The following is a 23060-nucleotide window of genomic DNA, read 5'->3' as shown; positions in this document are numbered from 1 at the left end:
ATCTAGAAGACTGTGTTGTTGGATTATCAATTTGATAATCCATGTGAACCCAACAACCCTTATTAAGATTTGAAATCTTACTAAGTTAGTTGTGGTAGCAGGATTCATAAAGTAAGTAAGGTTTGTTTCAATAACAAACTTGATTACGTAAGGGAGTTTTTGCAATAAAATTGCAACAGATGAGTCTACCCGGTAAATCTCTCTAGTAACTAAGCTTAACATGAATGCAATTTACATCTCTTTTTTAAAAGAAATGTTGAATTTTTATGATTTTACCTTCTCTTGGTTTTGTTGGATAATATCTCCACAAGAAGTTCGAATCTTGGAAAGTTATTTTTCTTCACCTATTTGGGTATGGTGTAGTTTATTCTCTCATTCCTTTATAGTTTTTAAATCTATTGGGCTGGATTTTATTTTTCAAATATTAGAAAAACAAAGCATTTTATTTATGGTAAATTACCATTTCGTGGTTGAATATGGAAAAATTATGGTTCCTTTGCACTGCTCATTTTAATTCTCAAAATATGTTTTTAAGCAATTTTGTCACTTTTATAATCAATGATCTCGCCATTAAAAATATCAAGGGTATTTGACTTTAACATTACCTGTGATCTTGTTCATAATTTACTGATCATAAAAGTCATTTCAAATTTATCTATTATCTCGTTGGTAATTTATCAGCAAAAGCATTGATTATAAAAGTGACAAACTCGCTGGAAAACATGTTTTGGGAATTAAAATGAATCAATGTATTGGAATTGGAATTTTACCATAAGTTGCGCACATTTACAGAAATTTCTCTTTTAGTTATTCAACCACTAATTCAAGTTCAAAGCAAATACTTCATTTCATCAATAATTTTACCATAGTTAATGGTTGGAATCTTGGATCTCTCCCAATTTGATAACGTTTGAGTCATTGGTACCTCTTCCAAAAAAAAAAGAAATAGCTCATTTCACATGTCACTACGGTTTACAAGGAAATATGTAATCTTTTACATAAGAGTGATGGCCATAATATTGATTTTGCTGGTTGGCAGGAAGCGTGCCCTTAAAAAAGTTGATAGGCTAGGATTCGTGTTATCTTTTGGTGATTGTAGTTTTACTTGGAAAATGATTTTGGAGATCTGAAATTTATGAAGACAGTCTGTGGAGGAGACTTATCAGATTCAATATCGGGTAGGGATCTTGAATAAGGAGACACAACGTGAAAAAAAAACTCATATTCGACGGTTCAAGTCCGTTGAATTTCATAAAATTCGACAGACCATGACGTCAAATTTTTTCTTTCGACGGATCGAACCTGTCAAATTAATGGAGGATGGGATAAATTCAACGGCTCTAAACCGTCGAATATAGGGAACATCACAAGTTACAACAGTCCTAGGCTGTTGAATTTTGATTTCTAAAATTCATGGGCCTTGGCCTGTCGATTTTTCCTGTAAAAATTTTCACTTTTCATGTAGCGTCCGCTATAGTGGTAGTGTTTGTTGGAATTTAGAAAGAGAAATGCTTTTAGAGTAGCAAAGGGTGATAAGGTTAGCTTTCGAAAAAAAAAAAAAATGCCAGTGGAGGAATTCCCCTCTCAAATCTCAATTAGGGAATTTTTACGCTATTTCAAACATCACACCCATGTTCGAAATTGCTTGGTGTGGGCAAATAGAGTGATTGCTTGGAATTTTAGATTTAGAAAGAACTTCAATGGTTGGATTGTAGACTTTGATTTCTCATGTTTCACATTGTTCATTTAAACAAGGATGTTCGAATATGGACAAATTAATGTAAAGAAATTTTCCGTATCTCTTCTTTCTTCGCTTCATGTTCAATCATTTACGTAAGTTTCATATAGAGTGGGTTTCTTTGTGTGGACAATTTCCTTGAATAAGATTCGCAAAGTGGGCCTCCTAATGTCTCAATGTACCATAATTTTGAAAATTTGTCATCTTCGTAAAGCAAATTGTGAATGTGTATCACACTTGAGCAAAATATATTCAATCAATTATGACTTTTGAGGATAGTCCAAGTTCAGATATTTCTTAGAAAAATGTAGATTTTAGTTTACCCCACCACGAAATGGCGGAAATTAAGGATACCGACCTCCTCCAAAATCCCTTGACCAAAATGGTACAATAAAAATGAAATTTCTATATATTTAAAATAAATTGAAATTATCCTTCAAGTACTTAAATCACTTAAATGCCAAGAAAAAAATGAAGAAATTCTGGGAGAATCAACACCGTTGTATCAAATCAAGAGAAATTACTTTTATTTCATCAAAACTAGAAGATGGAATTCTACTATTGCTCCAGATTTTTGCTTGTTTGTCTCATTGAAGTTCTTGAGAACTAGGAAGCCGTGGTTCTTAACAGCTCCAACTCCACTTATTTTAGAATTGGAATTTGAACCAATGAGAAACAAAACTGAAAAAATGGGATAGTTCCGGTTCTAAGTATCTCAATAATTGAACTAGAATCAATCCGTTGACAGTACCATTATAAGATATTAATATATATTGGTCAGGTTCCAGTGATTCATAAAAGGACTCATGGAACAAGCGCACGATCCTGTCATGTAAACACATAATTCAACAATCAAGTTTTATCCTTAGAATAAGTATCCCTAATCTTGTCATGCTTACATGGTTGGGAATTGGGATTTCGGAACGAATAATAACCTTGCTTGCCCTTTAAAATGGTGGGGGTCTTCAACTTCAAAATCATGTCTCATTTTTATGTATATTTTATTTTTATTCAGATGGTCGTCAAGTTATTTATTTTTTGATGATTAAGCTTGAGATTGGAACATTTACAAAATAGGAATTATTCCTATAAGTTTAGTGTTGGGAAAAATACTATGAACAATATATTCATGGATCTAGGATTTGATCTTGAACAAAAACATAATAATCGAATCGAACAAACAATAATTGTAAAATACTTGGATTCGCTTTTCTGATAATCCGCGAAGGAACACTTTGATTTTGATTTGCGAAGAATAGGTGCACTACCCCAACTCTGCCTACACTTTGGTGATGGGAACCTTCTATCTCAATGATAGAATAATCTGTGTGTAGAGGGGGGGGGACGGCCACTTATTTATAATAGAGGATACTAGATTTTCTACCCATCGTAGAATTCTAGTATTAGGTGAATACCACTTAAGTTTTGATAGGATGTTCACTAACCCATCATATTTGATGCTAGTAACCAATGTCAAACCACTAACACGGTTTCCAATTTTATCCTTAATGTTTTGAACAAATTACAATCCAGTATTTATATAAAATTTGTATATGTGAAAAGGCCACAAAATAATTTTAATTATGAAAATAATAATAATAATTCCAACAATCTCCCACTTGGCCTTTACATATACCTTTTGTTTAAAACGACTATCTGGATTGTTATCTTTTGAATAATCGAGTGCACTCTTTTGAAAAATAATTGTTCAAAACAATTCAGATAATCTTTAACTGTCACCTTCATTCAAAGATACCACTAATGATGGATCATGGATGTAACAAAGTGCTCATTTGTCGGCCCTAAGACAGTTCCATGGTCTCAAAACTAGTACCATCAATAAATTCAGGAGTTTACCTTTACGTGAACTTTCTTTATGGTATTAGGACAATGTACACTCCTCAATGTAGTCTGTATGTACATGCCCTAGGTGTCCAGCTTCATACTCATCGTATGTCATTCTGATATCTTACTAACAACCAGTTATGTGATATTCCATTACCTTTCTATCCAGAATGAAGACTTCATCAACGTGATGCCAAATCACATCTAGTCCAAGCATTTCTTCAATACTTTACGAGTACATCTACTCACAGGCAAAGATAACATGTGTACACAATAATGCATAAACAATAACTAGTCATAATTAATTTCTTTAAGCAGCAATAAATAGTCTATCAAGAGTATAAATGAATCAAAACAAGCATAAAATAACTCAACATTTAAATAACATGAACAAATGAAATGATAACTCCCATATGAGTTACATGTTCCTTGAAAATCTTTGGCGGGAGTCCTTTTGTGAGAGGGTCAATTATCATATTGCTAGAATCTATCTTGACAATTTCGATCAATCCTTTACGAACTTTTCACATACTAAAAGGTACTTTATTTCGATGTGCTTGTTTCCTCTGATCATTCTTTCATTCTTTGTAAAATCAGTAGTAGCCTTGTTATCACAATAAATAACAATAAGTCTATCAATGGAATCCATAATTTTTAATTCATCGATAAAATTCTTCAACCAAACTGCTTGACGAGTTGCTTCATAACATCCAATAAACTCTGAATACATGGTCGAATCTGTCAGAATGGTTTGTTTTGAGCTTCTCCATGAGATAGCTTCATGAGATAGCTCTATGCCCAAACATGAAAATATAACCTGAAGTAGATTTCAAGTTATCACAACATCCAGCATGATCTGCATCAGAATAACCAACAACTTGAAGCTCACTCAATCTTCTATATACTAACATAAAATATTTTGTTCTCTGCAAATACCTAAGTATTTTCTTTACTGCTCTTCAATGAGCAATACCGGGATTCTGCTGATATCTCCCAAGCATACCAACGATGTAACTGATATCGGGTCGGATGCAAATCATTGCATACATAAGACTACCGACTGCTGAGGCATATTCTGATGCATCAACCTCTATCTTTTCAAACTTGTTCTTGGGACATTAATCTTGGCTGAATACATCTCCTTTAGCCACAAGAGCCTCACTAGGAGCACATTTATCCATACCAAATCTTTTGAGCACATTTTCAATGTATGCCTTCTGTGACAAACCCAAAAATCCAGCTTGTCTATCTTTGTGAATTTTAATCTCTGGAACATATTGAGCATTCCCCATATCTTTCATATCAAAACTTTTTGACTGGAAAATACTTTGTATCACACAATAGTTGAACATTATTGCTTGCCAGTAATACATCATCAACATAAAGTACAAGAATGATGAATCGACTCCCACTCATCTTGAGATATATGCATTTGTTGACGACATTTTCTTTAAATCCGTATCTGGTCTCCACTTGATCAAATTTCAAGTACCACTGTCTTGATGCTTGTTTCAACCTATAAATTAATCTTTTCAGCTTGCAGATAACTAGGGAATAAGTCTTATAGAAATCAATACTTGGCTTTTGCATGAAACCCTTTTGCTACAAGTCTTATTGGTTGTAGAACTGGAACCACCACCACTTGAGGATTGGGTTTTGGTTTGATTGCTACATCTTCTACAACGATTGTACGAACAGGTGAAGCCACCAAATGAGGCAAAAGTTGCAGATTAAAATATATTGGTGGATCACTATGTTTCTCTTCAAATATAACATTCCTTCGCTTTTCACTCCCATTATTTTGATCATATTTAAGAAACCTAGCAAATCAGTAACTCTAGTAACTTTAAGCTTCTATTACTTAATCATCTTTCCCTTAATGCAATTCACACATACATCAAAATCTGAGAAATCTAAAAGACCTAGAATTCTTTCCTTAACTAAGGATTCTAGTCTTTTCTTGGAAATGTGATTTAATCTCAAATTCCATAACATACAAAAAACAAACAAATTATCCAAAGATAACTGATAAATACCATAAAAAACATGTCCAAAAATATCCAATCTAGAAATGGAAAGAATGTTTCAACTAAAAGATGAGATGTAAAAAATCTCCTCTAAAATCAAATAATGTCCTATATCAAGAATAAGATGATAAGCTCCAACAACCTCAACCAACAATGCCTCTGCATTCCTAAGAAAAAATCTATCTTCTGGTCTGGGGTTTCTCTTGCTGTCGAACCCTTCATGGATTCTTTTGCAACTAGTTCTTATACGCAAAGTAATCTCTCTTCATTATCTATTTTCTCAGTTTCTATCTTTTCCTTAATTATTTTCTGATTTTTGAAACCTTTGAATTATTTTCCTTACTTGAAGTTCTTGTTGCTACCTTTCTTGAAATCTTTCTTGCTATTTGGGTAAACTGCTAAGTGTGCTGACTCAACCTTCGAACCTCTCAATATTGCTTTCTTAGTGACACAAAGGGAAATCAACTGATTCAGATCTCATTTAGTTTCTTGTGCACTGTAATTGATTTTAAAAGTATCAAAAGAATTAGGCAGAGATAAAACTACCATGTGCACCAAAAGGTCATCTTAAAAAATAATCCCCTGCTCTCGGAGACCAATTACAAGTTTGGATATCTTAAGTATGTGTTCCTGCACATTTCCGTTGCCATCATACTTCAGATTCATTAACTGACCCAAATATTCATACTGAACAGATCTCTTTGTTCCCACAAGTTGTTTCTTGATGATCTGTAATAGTTCTTTAGCTATATCTGTGGTTTGAATACCACCTCGAAGAGTCTCACTAATAGATGCTCGAATGATCATCATAGACAATCTATTAGTCTTTTTTCCATTTATCAAAATGGGCCCTCACCAACTCCGTAGAATCTGAAAGTGGAGTCGGTGGTATGTCCTCTAAGAGAACAAAATCAAAATCCATACATCCTAGCAAAATATCAATATTTATCCTCCAGGATGAGTAATTAGAGCCATTAAGAGGCTCAATTCCTGCCAGACTCTTTTAAATCAATGACCCATCCATAACTGAATTAAAATATGGTCAAACATTAATATATACTATGGGATTCAATTCTTTCAATTCGTACCAGAAGTTTTGGTCGAATCGTTTCAGAGTGTTTTATTAAGGGTAAAACTTTCCACTCTGCAGGTACAAACAAATCGCATCATCAAGACTCACTTTTGGGCTGAGATCTTAATATGCTGTATGTTCCCTAAAATTGCGTTGGAGTACGCACATTGACCTAGCCACTCATGTTCCAGTTCAATCTAGACACTATCCACACCTTTAGGCAAGAGGGTTATCCTTCTCTCCCCTTCACACTTGTGACTATTCTATTCACTCGATCTACACAAACATCCCTAAATCACCTTTAGGCAGAAGTTAGTGATTTCATGTAAAAGAGTGCCACAAAGTAATCTTAGTGAGATACTTAGTCTCAAAATTCAAGAACCCGTAACTTTCATAGAACGGTCATCTTTAGGCAGACTACTATCTTATTTCCATCATGTTCCTTGAACGATTACTCAAAGTGTCTTCCTAAACCCCTATAGGCAAGACCTATACCCTAATATATCTAAATTTACTTTCTAATTATTCTTGTTTTGCATGTGGGTACATTAAAATAACAAAATAAATAAATAATATTTATTTCAAGATTAAATTTACTCAAATTAGATTTAATTAACAATTTTTGAACAAGAACAAATCCAGAGTTGCTCTGATACCAATTGTGGGAAAAATACTATGAAAAATATATTCATGGATCTAGGATTTGATCTTGAACAAAAACAAAATAATCGAATCGAACAAACAATAATTGTAAAATACCTGGATTCGTTTTTCCGATAATCCGCGAAGAACACTTTGATTTTGATCTGCGAAGAATAGGTGCACTACCCCAACTCTGCCTACATTTTGGTGATGGGAACCTTCTATCTCAATGATAGAATAATCTATGTGTAGAGAGGGGGGGACGACCACCTATTTATAATAGACGATACTAGATTTTGTATCCATCATAGAATTCTAGTATTAGGTGAATACCACTTAAGTTTTGATAGGATGTTCACTAACCCATCATATTTGATGTTGGTAACCAATGTCAAACCACTAACATGGTTTACAATTTTATCCTTAATGTTTTGAACAAATTACAATCTAGTATTTATATAAAATTTGTATATGTGAAAATGCCACAAAATAATTTTAATTACGAAAATAATAATAATAATTCCAACATTTAGTACTTGTCATAAACCCCAAGGGGTAGTTCAATGGCAATTTCAAATCCAATAAGCAGTGAGAGTCCGTATGTTATGAGTTCGATACCTTGTATGAGCAATATTTCTTTCGGGCCACCCGTGAGGGCGAACTCTCACTTACCCGGTGCATGTGATGTGTGGGCGTTGCATGTGCCTCAGGGAGGGATCCATATGCCTTGGCTCCGGCCCTGGCTCTTTTGGTCCCCCTAGTTAGATGTAAGTTCGGACAGCCCCATCATCCCCCCAAGAAAAGAAAAAAAAGTGCTTGTCATAAAACATAGTTGAAACTAACTTCACTACGTGAAAATCCAAATTTTAACCCAAAAAAAACTGATGGTCCTGGCCCGTCAATTTTTAACGCCAAAATTCCGCGGCCTTCAGACCACGTTTCCCATCTCGCGCTCGATCTCTCACTCTCATTGTCTATCTCTCGATCTCATCTCTCTCTCTCTCACAATCATCGATCGATCGATCTCTTCATATCTATCTCTCACAGTCTCTTTCGATCGATCGACCTCGCTCTTTATCTCTTTCTATCTCGATCGATCGACCTCTTCATCTCTTTCTCACAGTCTTTCTCTTGATCGATCGACCTCTCCATTGATCAATCGACCTCTCCATCTCTCTCTCTCTCTCTCTCACACAGTCTCTCTTTCGATCTATCTCCATTGATAGATCTCATCTCCCACTCTATTTGATCGATCTCTCTTTTGATCTGTCTCCCTCGATAGATATCTCTCACTTTCATATCTCTCTGACGCAATCGCAATCGGATTTGAAGTCTCTAGGGTTTCGGTTTCTCTCACGCAATCGGATTGAACTCTCTAAGGTTTTGATCTCTGTCACAATCCATCGTCTTAGATTGGAAGCTGAGTTTCTGCTAAGGTGTTCTCACTATTCAAGGTATGATCAACTGTAAATCTTGATTTGAAGGGAATCGACTGTAAATTCGATGATGATTTGTTGGTTTACTAATGCGTCTTACGATTCAACTTCGATTCTTTTAGTGAGTCATTTTGTATTATTTTGATGTTTTAATGGTGGATTCTATGAGGATTATGAGGGTTTGGATATGAAATTGTAAGATTATTCTGTTTTGTTGAGGTTTTAAAGGTATATGAGCTGGAAAGTTGCGTTTTTGGTTAATTTTTGTCGTACAATGAACATCTTTTAGTGTTTTCAGGTGTTTGTTGATCTTCTAAAGCAATCGTTTTGGTTCTATTTTTTGCTTCTGTGAATTTGGTTTCCAAATGTTGAATTAGATGGTCAGATTCTTGAGAAATCATAGCCATGTAGATTGTCGATTGGACTTTTGTTATAGGTTTCATCAAAGTGTATAATCTGCCTAGTTTCATGGATAAAAGAGAATAAAAAGAACTGTTGGGGATAAAAATATATAATTTTTTCTTCCCTTGTTAGTCTTCTTTAATCCAATTTAGTCATATAGGTAGTTCAGTTATTATGGTTAAGCTTCACTTTAAATCTTTCACACTTTTTTCAACTGGTAGTTATGTTGATTTGAGCCAAACATAGAAGGTCATGGTTTCTTTTTGTCCATCTTTTGATGATTTTAACACCATGTCTTCTATTCATTTATGAAATGCCACATTAGACAAAAGTCAGAAGAATATACAAGTGATTCTGTTTTTATTAGATGTACAAGTATTTTTTATATTCCTAAAATCTATATTTATTTATCATATTGTGCAAGTTATGAAAAAGCTCTAGGTGCTCATTTGAACCTGGGCATTGAATGAAGAAACAAGTGACATATGGAAATACTCTTTAAACTTAGCATCAACATCCAATTTCATCAGTGATAGATTTTGAGATTGGCCAAGTGAGTTGTATCTCAGCTGTGAACATTTGTCAGGCCAACAATATCCTTGACTTTGTGCAAATGAGTGGGAAGCCTTTTAGTTGAAAATTTCAGATGCCTCCTTTGCAAATGAGGCACAGTTGTTGATTGACGATTAATCATCTTACAGGTAACCATAGTTTCAAAGTATTATTAGTCATTTTTTGGCAAGGGAATCAATTCCATATTTGGTTTCTATAAACGCCTTGTAGGAGTCTGTTGACCTTATGATCTATCGCCCCACAATCACCATTCAAACTCAGTACTATGATATGTGAATACTTGAGTCTTTTTATATTTTATTTTAACATGGCTTGCTTCTAGAATGATCTATAATCTATAAAGATGGGGAGATTGAATACAATCCGTTCCATATAATTTTGGATGATGAAGGGGAGCTGTATTTTTGGTTTGCTATTTGCAACAGACAATATAGGTGATTCCTTTCTCTTTTTCCCAATAGATACATTCATACAAACCCTCCATGTATATGTACATATGACTGTATTAGTTGTAATTGAGTTTTAATGCTCATCTTAGGTTGTGTACGGCCTACAATTTGGGGACTAGGCGTGGCACATTTGTGCTTGAAATGGTTTCCACATTTGAGAAGGCTTTTGGGAAAGTGAGTATTGTCTTGGTGTTCTAACTATAACTTTTGTTTATTTACAATGTAAGCATGGTGACACGGGTACTTGACAATCCTCTCCAAACATTTACAGGGCACATAAATGTAAAGGTGCTCATCATATTGAATTAAGATTCTCGATTCTCATAGTGTAAATTTGTTTCTTCTATGACTGTAGTTCAAGTTTGTTGCCAATGTATCTCTGTTAATTTACATCCCCCATCAACCTATCCCAACCCTTCATTTCCACCCACTTTAACACATGGCATCATCTCCCTCACCCTCCCAAAATATGCCGTTTCATTGCTCAGCTTACGCCTATCTGTGAGCCAGTCTTCAAGCTACTAAGGAAAGACACGCCAAAGAAATGGAACAAGGACTGTCAGGAAGCGTTCGACAAGATTAAGCAATATCTGCTCAATCCACCAGTCCTAGTCCCTCCTACTCTAGGGCGACCTTTGCTGATGTACATCTCGGTACAAGAAACGTCAATGGGGTGTGTGCTAGGGCAACACGATGAATCAGGACGGAAAGAATAAGCCATTTACTATCTCAGCAAGAAATTTACCGAGTATGAAGCAAAATATTCAACACTTGAGAAGACTTGCTGCGCATTAGTCTGGGCATCTCAACGACTACGCCACTATCTGCTTAGTTACTCAACTATGCTTATTGCTAGAATGGACCCCCTGAAGTATCTTTTCGAGAAACCAGCATTAACAGGTCGCATTGCAAAATGACAACTATTGTTATCTGAGTTTGACATCACCTATGTCACTCAAAAAGCCATCAAAGGGCAAGCAATCGCCGACCACCTAGCCGAGCACCCGTTGCCTGACTACGAGCCATTAAAGACGAACTTTCCTGACGAAGCCATACTGATCACTGAGGTTGAAGACGATAATGATGAACCAGGCTGGAAAATGTACTTCGACGGAGCAGCCAATCAGAAAGGAAACGGAATAGGGGCAGTTCTGATCAAGCCAGGTGGATCCCACGTGCCAATCGCAATCAGACTAAAATTTTAATGTTCCAACAATGAGGTTGAATACGAAGCATGCATAGCAGGGTTGAAGGCAGTACTGGATCTCGAGGTAGATGAAATCGATGTTTTCGGAGATTCAAGCTTGGTAGTCTATCAGACGATTGGAGAATGGAAGACCCGAAAGCAAAAACTGGTCCCTTACCACGAGTATCTGGAAGAACTAAGCTCACGCTTCGATAGGATTTCATTCACGTACATGCCGAGAGATAAGAATCAGTTTGCAGATGCACTAGCTACACTGGCCTCTATGATCAACATCTCGGAGGACTTAATCATCGACCCTATTGAGATTGGAATTCAAGATGAGCCAGCCTATTGCTTACCCGTTGAAGTAGAAGAATCTGAAGAAAAGACATGGTATTCTGACATCAAGGCATATCTTGAAGATCGAACACTCCCCTCAGACGCAACGCCAAATGATAGAAGGACCATTCAGAGGCTAGCAAGACAATTTTTCTTGAGCAACGGTATTCTGTACACGAAGTCGCACCATGAGATCTTACTTAAGTGTGTGGCAGAAACAGAAGCGAAACGACTAATTGAGACTGTACATGGGGGAGTCTGCGGACCTCACATGAATGGTCATATGCTTGCTAAGAAGATCATGAGGATGGGATACTATTGGTCGACAATGGAAAGTGACTGCTATCAGCATGTCCGCAAATGCCATCTATGCCAAATATATGCCAATAAGATCAATGCCCCACCTTCAGAACTACATAATATGACTACTCCTTGGCCCTTCTCACTCTGGGGAATGGACGTCATTGGGCAGATCTCGCCAAAAGCTACAAATAGGCATCATTTCATCCTTGTTGCTATCGATTACTTCACAAAATGGGTAGAAGCTGCATCATACGCCAATGTTACTAAGAGCAACGTCATGAAGTTTGTCAAGAACAACATCATTTGCCGGTATGGACTTCCAAGTGGATTGGTAACTGACAATGCCAAGAACTTCAAGAACAAATATATGATCAAAATGTGCGAAGACTTCCAGATCACCTATCACAACTCTGTACCCTACAGACCTAAGATGAATTGAGCAGTCAAGGCAGCCAACAAGAACATCAAGAAAATAATCGAGAAGATGTCAGTTACATACAAAGATTGGCACGACATGTTGCCCTTTGCACTACACGCCTACCGAACTTCGTTCAGAACTTCGACGGGGGCAACTCCGTATTCATTGGTCTACGGAATGGAAGCAGTCTTGCCCGTAGAGGTTGAGATTCCCTCCCTCCGAATCTTAAAAGAAGCAGAGTTAGATGAAACTGAATGGATTCAAGCTCGGTTCGATCAGTTGAATCTAATTGAAGAGAAACGCCTTGCAGCCATTTGCCATGGACAGATCTATCAACGACGAATAGCTCGCGCCTATAACAAGAAAGTTATGCCTAGGGATTTCTCACCAGGAGACCTGGTCTTAAAGAAGATTATACCAATCCAAGAAGACGCCAGAGGAAAGTTCAGACCAAACTATGAGGGACCATTCATCGTGCAGAAGGTAATGACGGGAGGAGCTCTGATTCTCATAGAAATGGACGGACAAGTCTTCCCGCAACCAATCAATGCTGACACTGTCAAGAAATACTACGCCTAAAACTGATCCTGAGACGACGAAAGGCCATCTTTGCTATTCTAAACCAACAATCAACCTTAGTTAACCCTTTTGAGCCATCACGTTCATTTCTTAACCTAAGACTGGGGCAAGTCAACAACTATAAAATGATACAAAAAAAAAAAAAAAAAAAAAGACAAAAGAAAAGAAAATCAGAAAGATCAAAGCATAAAAGTACTCCTGGCCCGCATGAGGATAAACTGTGAACGGCTAAAAATACACAAAAATCAAGAAAGTCAAAAACTCGAACACTTGATCTTAGCTCGACCCAAATCTCCAGCCTAAACAAAGTTCGAGAGACGCTGGGAGGAGACATAGATTACCTTTCCGAAGTAAAAATAGACAAATCCCAAGTCTAACCCACTCTAGACAAAACTATACCTTTACTTTTTTTTTGTAACCTTCCACTACCATAAGCCTAAGCCAACGTTTCGTCCTACTTAAAGTCCTTTTTGATCAGGAAATGTTCTAGGGCAAAATAATGACAGTGGCAGTACCAATGATCTTGCAGCTTGGTCCGAACCTCAAAGCCTTGTTACTCGTTGGAAAACTCGAGAGGGGAATCTAGATCTATTACTCAAGAAAGAGTGCCACTACAAGAGTAGAGTCGCCGATCTCGCAGCTCAACTTAAGTCACCAAGCCACAAAGACACAGAAACTCCGAGCAGAATTGTAATGGAAAAATCTAGAAAAATACAAGCATAGTCTGAAAGGGCATAGTGAAAACCTGAAAGGGCGCTATGAGTAAAAGAATCAGACTATGGCAAGATCAAAGCCACTGGCACGATGAAAATCCCAAAAAGGACGTCGATGCGTAAAAATGTGGAAACCGGGTCTGATGAAAACCGTAATTGGCATCAGGGGCAATAAAGGTTTAAAAAAAAAAAACAACAACTCCTGGCCCGCAAGAGTATAAACTGTGAACGGAAAAATCTTTCCAAAATCCCGAGACCCAAACAGATAATAGTTTTCAAATACCAGGGCACTGGGAATGACTCTAAAGGAATCAAAAGAGCAATTGACGTTTATATTCTCTGTGATTAGCAAAAACATCAAGATCGTCGCAACCAAAGATTTTACAAACTCTGAATTTATCATACTCATTTGATAAAGATATTTCATAAAATTTCAAAAAAAGAAAACTACTATTTTGACCGATGATGAAGATTCTTGGACTTATTCAAACTTCAAGTTTTCAAAGCAATTACAAAACCTATTTTCTTTGCATCTAATCTTTCAATATTTTGTAATAAAAAGAAAATACAAAAAGAGTTAATACAACGCAGTCGATCAAACATCATGAAAAAAGGAGTTAAGGCGTCCCTCCAAAGTACGGATCCGGGCAGCATGACTCATCATCACTTTTCTAACGTCCAAAACATTACGACTCACTAGACAAGACGCGAAGGCATCGAAACAGGGACCCCAAGCAAGCTCCTCTTGAGATCACTCTCCGAACCTACTGAGGTAGATAAACAATTGATCATCGAACTCGCAGTTGTAGCAATGGAAGAGTTTATAAGAATGACCCAACTAGGAAAACCCTTATGGATGCATAGCCTTGATCATGCTTATGAGATTCTAAGTGAAGATGAGTACAGGTGAACATTCCCGAGGGGAGTTGGGTCAAAACCATTCGGATTGAAATCAGAAGCTTCTCGAGAAACGACCGTTGTTATCATGAATCACATTAACCTTGTTGAGATCCTTATGGATGTGAATCAGTGGTCCACCGTGTTTTCTAACATTGTTTCAAAAGCAACAACTCTTGAGGTCGTATCAACAGACTATCAAAAAACTATAATGGAGCTCTTCAAGTGATGACAGCAGAATTTCAAGTCCCTTCACCTCTTGTTCCGACTCGAGAGAGTTTCTTTGTAAGGTATTGTAAACAACATGCTAAGGGAATTTGGGTGGTGGTCGATGTTTCCTCGGATCATTTGCGTCCTAGCCTGATATCGAGATGTCGAAGAAGGCCATCAGGTTGTTTAAATCCAAGAAATGTCGAATGGTTACTCCAAGGTTATATGGGTCGAACACGTAGAAGTGGATGATAAAGCAGTTCATAGTATATATAAAATACTGGTTAACTCCAGCCTTGGGTTTGGCGCAAAGCGTTGGGTTGCTACCCTAGATCGACAATGTGAACGCCTTGCAAGTGTTATGGCTAGTAACATGCCCGCTGTAGATGTTGGTATGATCACAAGTCAAGAAGGGCGAAAGAGTATGTTGAAGTTAGCTGAGAGAAGGGTGATGAATTTTTGTTCTGGTGTAAGTGCTTCTACTGCTCACACATGGACAACATTATCGGGAAGTGGCGCTGAAGATGTAAGGGCCATGATTGGAAAAAGCATGGATGATCCCGGCAGGCCTCCTGGTATTGTGCTAAGTGCATCTACTTCTTTCTGGCTTCCAGTCCCACCAAAGAGAGTTTTCAATTTCCTTCGCGATGAGAACTTTAAAAGTGAGTGGGACATTCTTTTTAATGGCGGTGCTGTTCAAGAAATGGCACATATTACTAATGATAGAGATCCTGGTAACTATGTTTCTCTACTGTGAGTTAATACTCCAAATTCCAGTCAGAACAACATGTTGATATTACAAGAGAGTAGCACCGATGCAATAGGCTCATTCGCAGCTTATGCTCCTGTTGATATTGTTGCACTAAATGTGTTCTAAATGGAGGTGACCCAGATTATGTAGTCCTTCCGCCTTCAGATCTTGGTCGACTCAGCTCCAACTGCAAAACTCTCTCTTGGATTTGGGGCGACTGCTAACAACCTCAGTGCTTGCACCATTGAAAGGATCAAAGGTATCAAGGGATAATGCATGAATTGATAGGGTTAGCTTATGATAGAAACAAAGCAAGATCAACAAAAGAAGGCAATGAAGAGGAAATAAATAAATAAATAAATAAATTAATTAAAAAAAAAAAAAATCAAAAAAATCAAAAGAATTTCAAAAACCTTTCGAGTTGCACTCAACTCCGATTTGTCAAAACACGATTGAAGAAATAGTCGGATTTCAAAAATCATCAAATTTTCATCAAATCAAAGATCTCACACGAGCTCTGCACCATCGAGATCAATGAATTAATAAGGCAAAACTCTGTCAGACCCCGTGCTTGAGTAGTCATTTTCCACAAAAATCTTCAATACAATCGATAATTCGAGATCGTGTTTTTACAGAATTTTTCTGGCCCGTACAAATAGGGGTTTAGTCTATTCTTTGCAGTTCTTTGCACGCAATTCCTGCAAAGAAGGGCAGCTGTAGACACCTCAATTTGAACGGGCCACTTCTCGAAAGGGCCCAAAAATTTCGATTTTCCAAATAAATGGGCCAACGGGCTTTAAGGGCCCAAGTCATTGAAAAGTGACATTTTTACCAAACCGAGGCCCTAAGACCTCTCAATGGTTTAGGAGGCCCACCAAAAGGACTCGGCCTACCTTACGCTTTCCCAATATTCACCGCTCCGCCTCCAAAATCAAAAAACGCAAAATTTCACCAACGGGCCTAAAAAGTCCGATTCGCCAACACGTGGCATTTTTTTATCAAATTAATGATTGCAAAAATCTAAAAAATTAAAAAATTAAAAAATTAAAAAATTAAAAATGTGAGACTTGGGATGCCTACCCCTCCTCTACTACCACCGCTCCGCCTCAACCAATCCCTAAAACCCAAAACCATTTCTAAAACCCAAGCCCAACACTACAAAGCCCACAAATCATTAACCATATCCAATTCATTATCCAACCCACAACCCTAATCCATAAACCACAACCCACATCAACCAATCACTCTTTTATCATCAAAAGATGACACATGTCATCACCCCATCTCACCTCCCTCACCCAACTACCTACCCCATTAATTTGCTTTAAATCCCATCTACCCACACATCAACCCATCACCTTTTCTCTCAAATCAAACACATCTACCCACACCCCTAACCTATACCTCCCCTAATCTACCATCATCATTCCCTACAAAACCCACATCTACAACCTAAACCTACACCATCCTCTCAAGTCAAACACTCAACCTCTCCCATCAACCTATCCCAACCCTTCATTTCCACCCACTTTAACACATGGCATCATCTTCCTCACCCTCCCAAAATATCATCAACCACCTCTTTAAATCCTCCATTCTCTTAAACCAAATACCATTTAATCTCAACCACCATCTTAAACTCACCTCACTAAACACTCCACCCAAATGGGTTGGGTAGGATCCAAACCATTTGGGTCAAAACTCACCCATTTAACCCCCCTTCCTTAAATACCCTCCAATCTCCTCTAAATTACACCCACTTCTCTCTCAAACTCATGACCATTCTATCCTTTTTCTTCACTTCACCCCATTATACCCCTAAAATAACTCCTCAACATCTATAAATACCCTCCTCTTTCCAAAAAGGGCCCCCAACTTTCACTACAAAATTCTCTCCAACTCTCACTACTAACAACCATCACCAATCCTCCTCAAGTCTCATATAAAAAAAAAATATTATACTCCCACTACGTCACAAACACTAAAAAACGACTAAATATAGCGGAAAAAACGACGGACTAAAGCCGTCGTTTATATACGACGGTTTTCATCAGTTGTTTAGTTCTTAATGACGTTTATAATGGTCGATTATAAACAACTAATTTAATCCGTCATTAATTAAGTAAAAGAGTTACTATTGCCGCACCAACTTTTACTAATGTTACATCAATTGGTATGGTGCTAATAAAAATTGGATGCCACTATTGCCGCACCAACTTTTACTAATGTTACACTTATTGGTGTGGCGTTAATAAAATTTGGGTGCCACTATTTATCATACCAATTTTTACTAATATTACACCAATTGGTGTGGTGTTAATAAAAATTAGGTGATAGTAATAATTTATATCACTTAAAATTGATTTGTATCTTCTTCCTTTTAAAAAAAAACCTAAGAATCTCAGATCTCAAACAACAAAATCCATTTACTTGATTGTTTGTTTTTTTTTTTTTTCGATTTTTTCTCTCACGATCATAGGGTTTGGGATTTTCGATCTTCTCTCCCATTTTCCTCTTTCGCAATTTGAAGTTTCGAACTTTCGATGTTCTCCTTGTTGATTTGAAGTTTCAGATTTTCGATCTCCTCTCACATTTTCCTCTTCAGCAAGTTTTCATTCTCATCAAAAGAGTTACGAAATTAGGCGAGGTTCGACACCATCTTCTCTAACACAAACGTTCCAGGTAGTTCTCTTTCTCTCTCTCTCTGTCTCTCTCCAGCACACATGTCTTCATTTCATTAATCGTGCAATCCAACAATTTGAGACTACACGTTGAAGATCTGAGTGTGGGAAGGTTGGTGAGTTTCATTTTTCAATTTCATTTCTGATTCGTTCTGTTTCGTACATTTAGGTTTTTATGAGTTTGGATTGATTTGTTTATTTGTGTTTAGGTTTTTGAGATCTTTCACAATTTCTTTTTTCTTGTTGAATCTGTTAAGTTGTTGCTTAGTTGTAAAAATTCGTTCATTGAAGTATTTCTTTTTAGTTTATTTGGATGATCTCTAGAAGTAGACAATACTATTTAGAATGAGAAGGAGGTGGATAAATCTTTAAAGATTGTTTGTGATATTGGTTTTGTCTAAATTCCAATTGTAACCTTTTGTTATATTTCAAAAAGAACAAAAGATGAAAAAAAAACTACAAGATTATTATTATTTAATCTTCTTTGCTTGTCATTCTTGTTTAGTAGATGTAGTCTATGATGATCACAATCACATATCTTGTTATTAAGTGCCTTCTTGTTTTGCTGAACATTTTCATTTTGAAAGTAGAGTTCCGATCTAGTACTATATATATACATATATATGATAAGTATAAATTTTATTAATTGAAGAGAAGAATGTACAAGTAGGCAATCGAGATGATCGACCTAAAGAACAAGGAGAAACAAAAGACAAGAAGCTACCCCAAGCACATAGACTCCCCATCTACTAAATAATTGATTAGGCATTGCAGAAGCTTTGCCCATGCCTGAAGGACCTCAATCGCTTACACTTTTGGTTACATTGCTATTAAAATACTTTCAACGAACATAGCATCTGCCAAAGTCAGTCTGTATGGTTTGTTCATGACTTGCTTGGATTATTTCCATTATAAATAGAATTATTATTTTCACAATTTAATAGTATATGCATATGAAATTCATCAACAAGAAGAGGTAGAAGCTTATAGAGTTAGCAATCTTAGCTAGAAGGATGACTAGCCAATGGGATCAAAGTAATATTAATGGTAAAGAGATTTTTTTTGTGCATAATCTGATTTGTTTATGGAAATTGGCTCTAAACATGAACGGACAACACAATAGATTAGTAATGGACACTGTAGAATCAGGTCGTCAAGTACTTGCATATTTTTATGGGATCAAAGTAATACCTTCTCTTATTTTTCAATGCAATATGGTCCCATTTGGATGAATGCCAGACAGGAGAGACCCAAAACATGTGCCTAATTTTTTTATATAAATCATATATATCCTTTGTAATAATTTTCATAACTATATATTTGTGCTTTTCTTTAAGTTATACACGCGCACACACACACATCATTTGTGTTGATGGTCCCCCCTTGTTGGAGCTAGACCACCATATGTATGGTCTCATATTCCATTGCCTTGTGAAGCAGCGTTGTTGCCATTACCTCTTGGGATTGGCCATGAGACAAACATTTGTTTGAAACTCAATTCCATAATTTGTGTATCATTCTCCTTTTATGAATTAATTTCATAAAGCATGTCTTTCAAGTTCCCGAAGATATAATTCTTATTAGTAGATTCCACTATTCTAGCACAGGACTCACAAAAATTGGTCAGTTGTGGTTCTTATTGCACAATAGATATTCTGCAATATTTCTACCCTTGGCCTTGAAATGTTTATTTCTCATTCCATCTAGCTTGCTATCCATTCTACACTGTTCCTGTTCTCTTTGCAAACTATTTCTTCCAATTCTAATATGTTTTCTATTTCCAGTCCCCTGCTCACTTGAGGTTTAATTTCTTATCAAAATATTGTTTTAGTTGTCATCTTGGCTTCTCGAGTAAATGAATGTTACATTGTGAGGAAAATCCAAGAAGGTTTTTATGTCATCTCACTTCTCATGCTCTTGACCATTTTGACAATTATTCTACCAGGATTCAGTTAAGTTAATTTAGACAATTTTGGGAAAATGTTGTAAAAAATTGGGAACATTTTAGTAAACATAGTACTGATGTTTTTGGGTTTCTTATCAAAACCCATTACCTGCAATCCTGTAAAAAACCTATCAGTAAACCTTGTATTCGTTTTCATTTTAGTTGAGTAACTTTGTTTTTACATTTTCAGTTGTACCAATAGCCTTTTTATTTATAATTATAATTATATATGCCTCTTGAGGGAATTTTTTTTTCCTTCCTAGTGTCTTTCTTGCATGAATTTCCCTACAGCTTGGACCTGTTTGATAAATTACTTGCTTTTTAAACCTGTGCTGTGTAGTTCTTATCTGCAACATTTTTTCCACTTATTGTGTGTTTTTTTTTTTTTTGCATGGAGGGCCTATGATGATATCAATAATTTTCAGACCATCTTTCGGGACTGAATGGCTATTATGTCTTGTTGTCAATTCTGCAATTCTGAGGCCTATAGTTGCACTCTAAATTTTCCACTAAACAAAAAGTGTATTATTTTAGTTAGAAAAATTTCTCTTTTTTATCAGACATAGAATGACTTTTTCAAAAATGACCCTTCTTTGCTTCCCTTTAATTTTTTGTGGTATATTAATGTGCCGCTTGTAGTTTTGAAATGTTTGTCTGTGATTGCTTCCTTACGAAGCAAGTGATTGCTCCACTTTTTTAGTATCCCAATGTCATTACTCCTTTTTTTTTCCCTAGTGGTTCTCCTAAACATCTTGAACAGTATTGCACCCTTATCTTCTTTTGACTGTCCAAGAGATAAGATCATTGAGTGGTAATAACCATAGGTTTGAGTTAAAAGTCCTCCTATAGTAACATACTCTTACAAAAATATATCTACTAAGATGCTCATTGGGCATTAATTGTTTTTTTTGGTGTCCTTTGTAATCCAAATTGGTATTACAGCCCCAAATTATATTTCCCAAATGGGTTGGAGCACATTGTTGTCTGACTTATTTTTTGGGGTGTGTTTAAGGAATTAAATTTCATTATACAATATTGTAGTGACTTGTCAAATCTTTTGTTGATGTTCTATCTAATTAGTTTTTAAACTGAGTTGTCAAATGCTGCATATTGGTTTTGTCTTCTCAACCCATCCAGCCTTTAGAGGCAGGGCAGTTTGATGAGTGCTTGTCACTCTGTTATGTTGCAGATCTTACTGAAAAACAAAATAATAAAGGGAAGCAACTAGAGGCTGTTAAGTTTGCCTATGCATTTGATCTTGTTGACAAGTTCCCCCCAGTACCCCTTTTAAAAGCCCACTTGAAGCAATCCAATAAGGTTGCGGTTGAAATCTGCAGTAAGGGAAATCATTCAGTATAGTCCCAGGTACGTTCAGATACATTCCTTGTGTTAGATGCATCATTTTGAATTCATATTAATTCATTGTCGGCATTCATTGCATACGTTGTGCTATACACTTGCCAAACAGAACGAGGCTACGACTAAGGAGCTTGCTTCATTAAGAACCATAATCAAATGCATCGAAGAGCAAGATCTTGAATCACAATACCCACGAGATGGCCTCAAGAAATATGTTGGACAGTTGGAGAAGCAGAAGGCGGATATAAAACGTCCTGCTTCTGTCCCTGGACCCGTTCCCAAGAAGAAGCAGCAGCAGCAGTGAAAGCGCCCTTGATCCGTGGGGTGCGCGGATCCGCTTTTGACCCTTGAGGTTTGGGAGTCGCCACCTAGTTATTATGGTCTAGGAACCAAACTGACTCTAACATGGATAAAAAGAACTAATCTACCATAAAAAAATCTGAATTCGGGGATCAAGTTACGGGGTTGGAAGGTGTTAGGCACCAACCCCGCCCGGCCAAAGCCGGTCTCTACTAACTTCCCAAATATCACATTGCTAAAACCTAGATAAAAATAAATAAGAATAAAAATTCACCTTTCCGATGGCAAGGACTTGGTTCCCTCAGATCTGACAAAAGAGCTCCTTGTACCGTGCTCCCTTGCTTTGTTCTGTCTCCGGATTTGACTTCGGATCTCCTAGATCAAGGTATCTCCTTGTTTCTGAATCTGAACTCTTCAAGTTTGTTACGGATTTAGGGGTATTTTTGGAGGGCTTTTAGGCGTTTTCTAGACTAAAATTGAAGGGGGGATGTTAGGTAAGGAGTTGGGGCTCCAAAACTAGGGTTTATGGGGGACTAGGGGAGCTTCTAGACCTACTTCTCTTAGGGTTTATGATTTGATACGAAAATAGGGTGTGAGCACCTCTATTTATAGATGTTTTTAGGGGTTGATTTGGATAGAGTTAGTGTTTAATTAGAGATCTTTTAATTAGAGTTGTGTTTTAGTTAGACTTATTTTAGGTAGAATTGTGTTTTAATTAGAATTGTTTTAGGTAGAATTGTTTTAAGTTAGAAGTCTATTAGATAGAGTTATTAATCAATTATAATTCTATTATGACTTTTGGTCTTATTTGATTGACTTTTAATGTTTTGACTTTAGTCTTAATTGATTGACTTTTAATATCTTGACTTTAGTCTTGCTTAATTGACTTTAATTTTGACTTCAGTCTCACTTGATTGACTTTAATACCTTGACTTCAGTCTTGCTTGATTTACTTTTAATTTTGGAGAACCCCCTTCCATTATTTATTTAATTCTTTGGACCCCCAAATGGAGGGGTCCTTAAAGAAATATCCCACGAACCCTCAACAATTTTACCCGAAAGTCCGATTGATCGATTTTTTAGGTTCAAAATTTTAAATTAATTTCATCAATGTTTCACTTTAATTATTTAATATTTTATTTATTAATTTCGAATTTTTTAATTATGAAAATTGTGAAATTACCGTTTTGCCCCC

The 23060-nt window shown here is 36.5% G+C and overlaps 1 long non-coding RNA gene, 1 other non-coding gene and 1 pseudogene across 4 annotated transcripts; all 3 read left to right on the top strand.

The window, feature by feature from the left end:
• Nucleotides 1–10412: 10412 nt before the first annotated feature.
• On the top strand, nt 10413–15853 carry LOC147394488 (homeobox-leucine zipper protein MERISTEM L1 pseudogene; annotated as a pseudogene).
• A 2104-nt stretch (nt 15854–17957) lies between these two features.
• LOC147394486 (uncharacterized) lies at nt 17958–21860 on the top strand. 3 transcript variants are annotated; one of them, XR_015181874.1, is made up of 3 exons: nt 17958–18373; nt 21396–21571; nt 21675–21860. It is a non-coding gene; the product is annotated as an uncharacterized LOC147394486 (long non-coding RNA). The 3 variants fall into 3 exon arrangements; XR_015181873.1 differs by having other exon boundaries at nt 17958–18377; XR_015181872.1 differs by having other exon boundaries at nt 17960–18262.
• Nucleotides 20603–20692, top strand: LOC147394487 (small nucleolar RNA SNORD96 family). The gene has a single exon (XR_015181890.1). It is a non-coding gene; the product is annotated as a small nucleolar RNA SNORD96 family (small nucleolar RNA).
• Nucleotides 21861–23060: the final 1200 nt, after the last annotated feature.

The sequence above is a fragment of the Akebia trifoliata genome, chromosome 9 (genome assembly GCF_017979445.1).
Source record: "Akebia trifoliata isolate Shusen 1 chromosome 9, ASM1797944v1, whole genome shotgun sequence".
Taxonomy (NCBI): domain Eukaryota; kingdom Viridiplantae; phylum Streptophyta; class Magnoliopsida; order Ranunculales; family Lardizabalaceae; genus Akebia; species Akebia trifoliata.
This window is presented reverse-complemented; position numbering and strand designations above follow the sequence as displayed.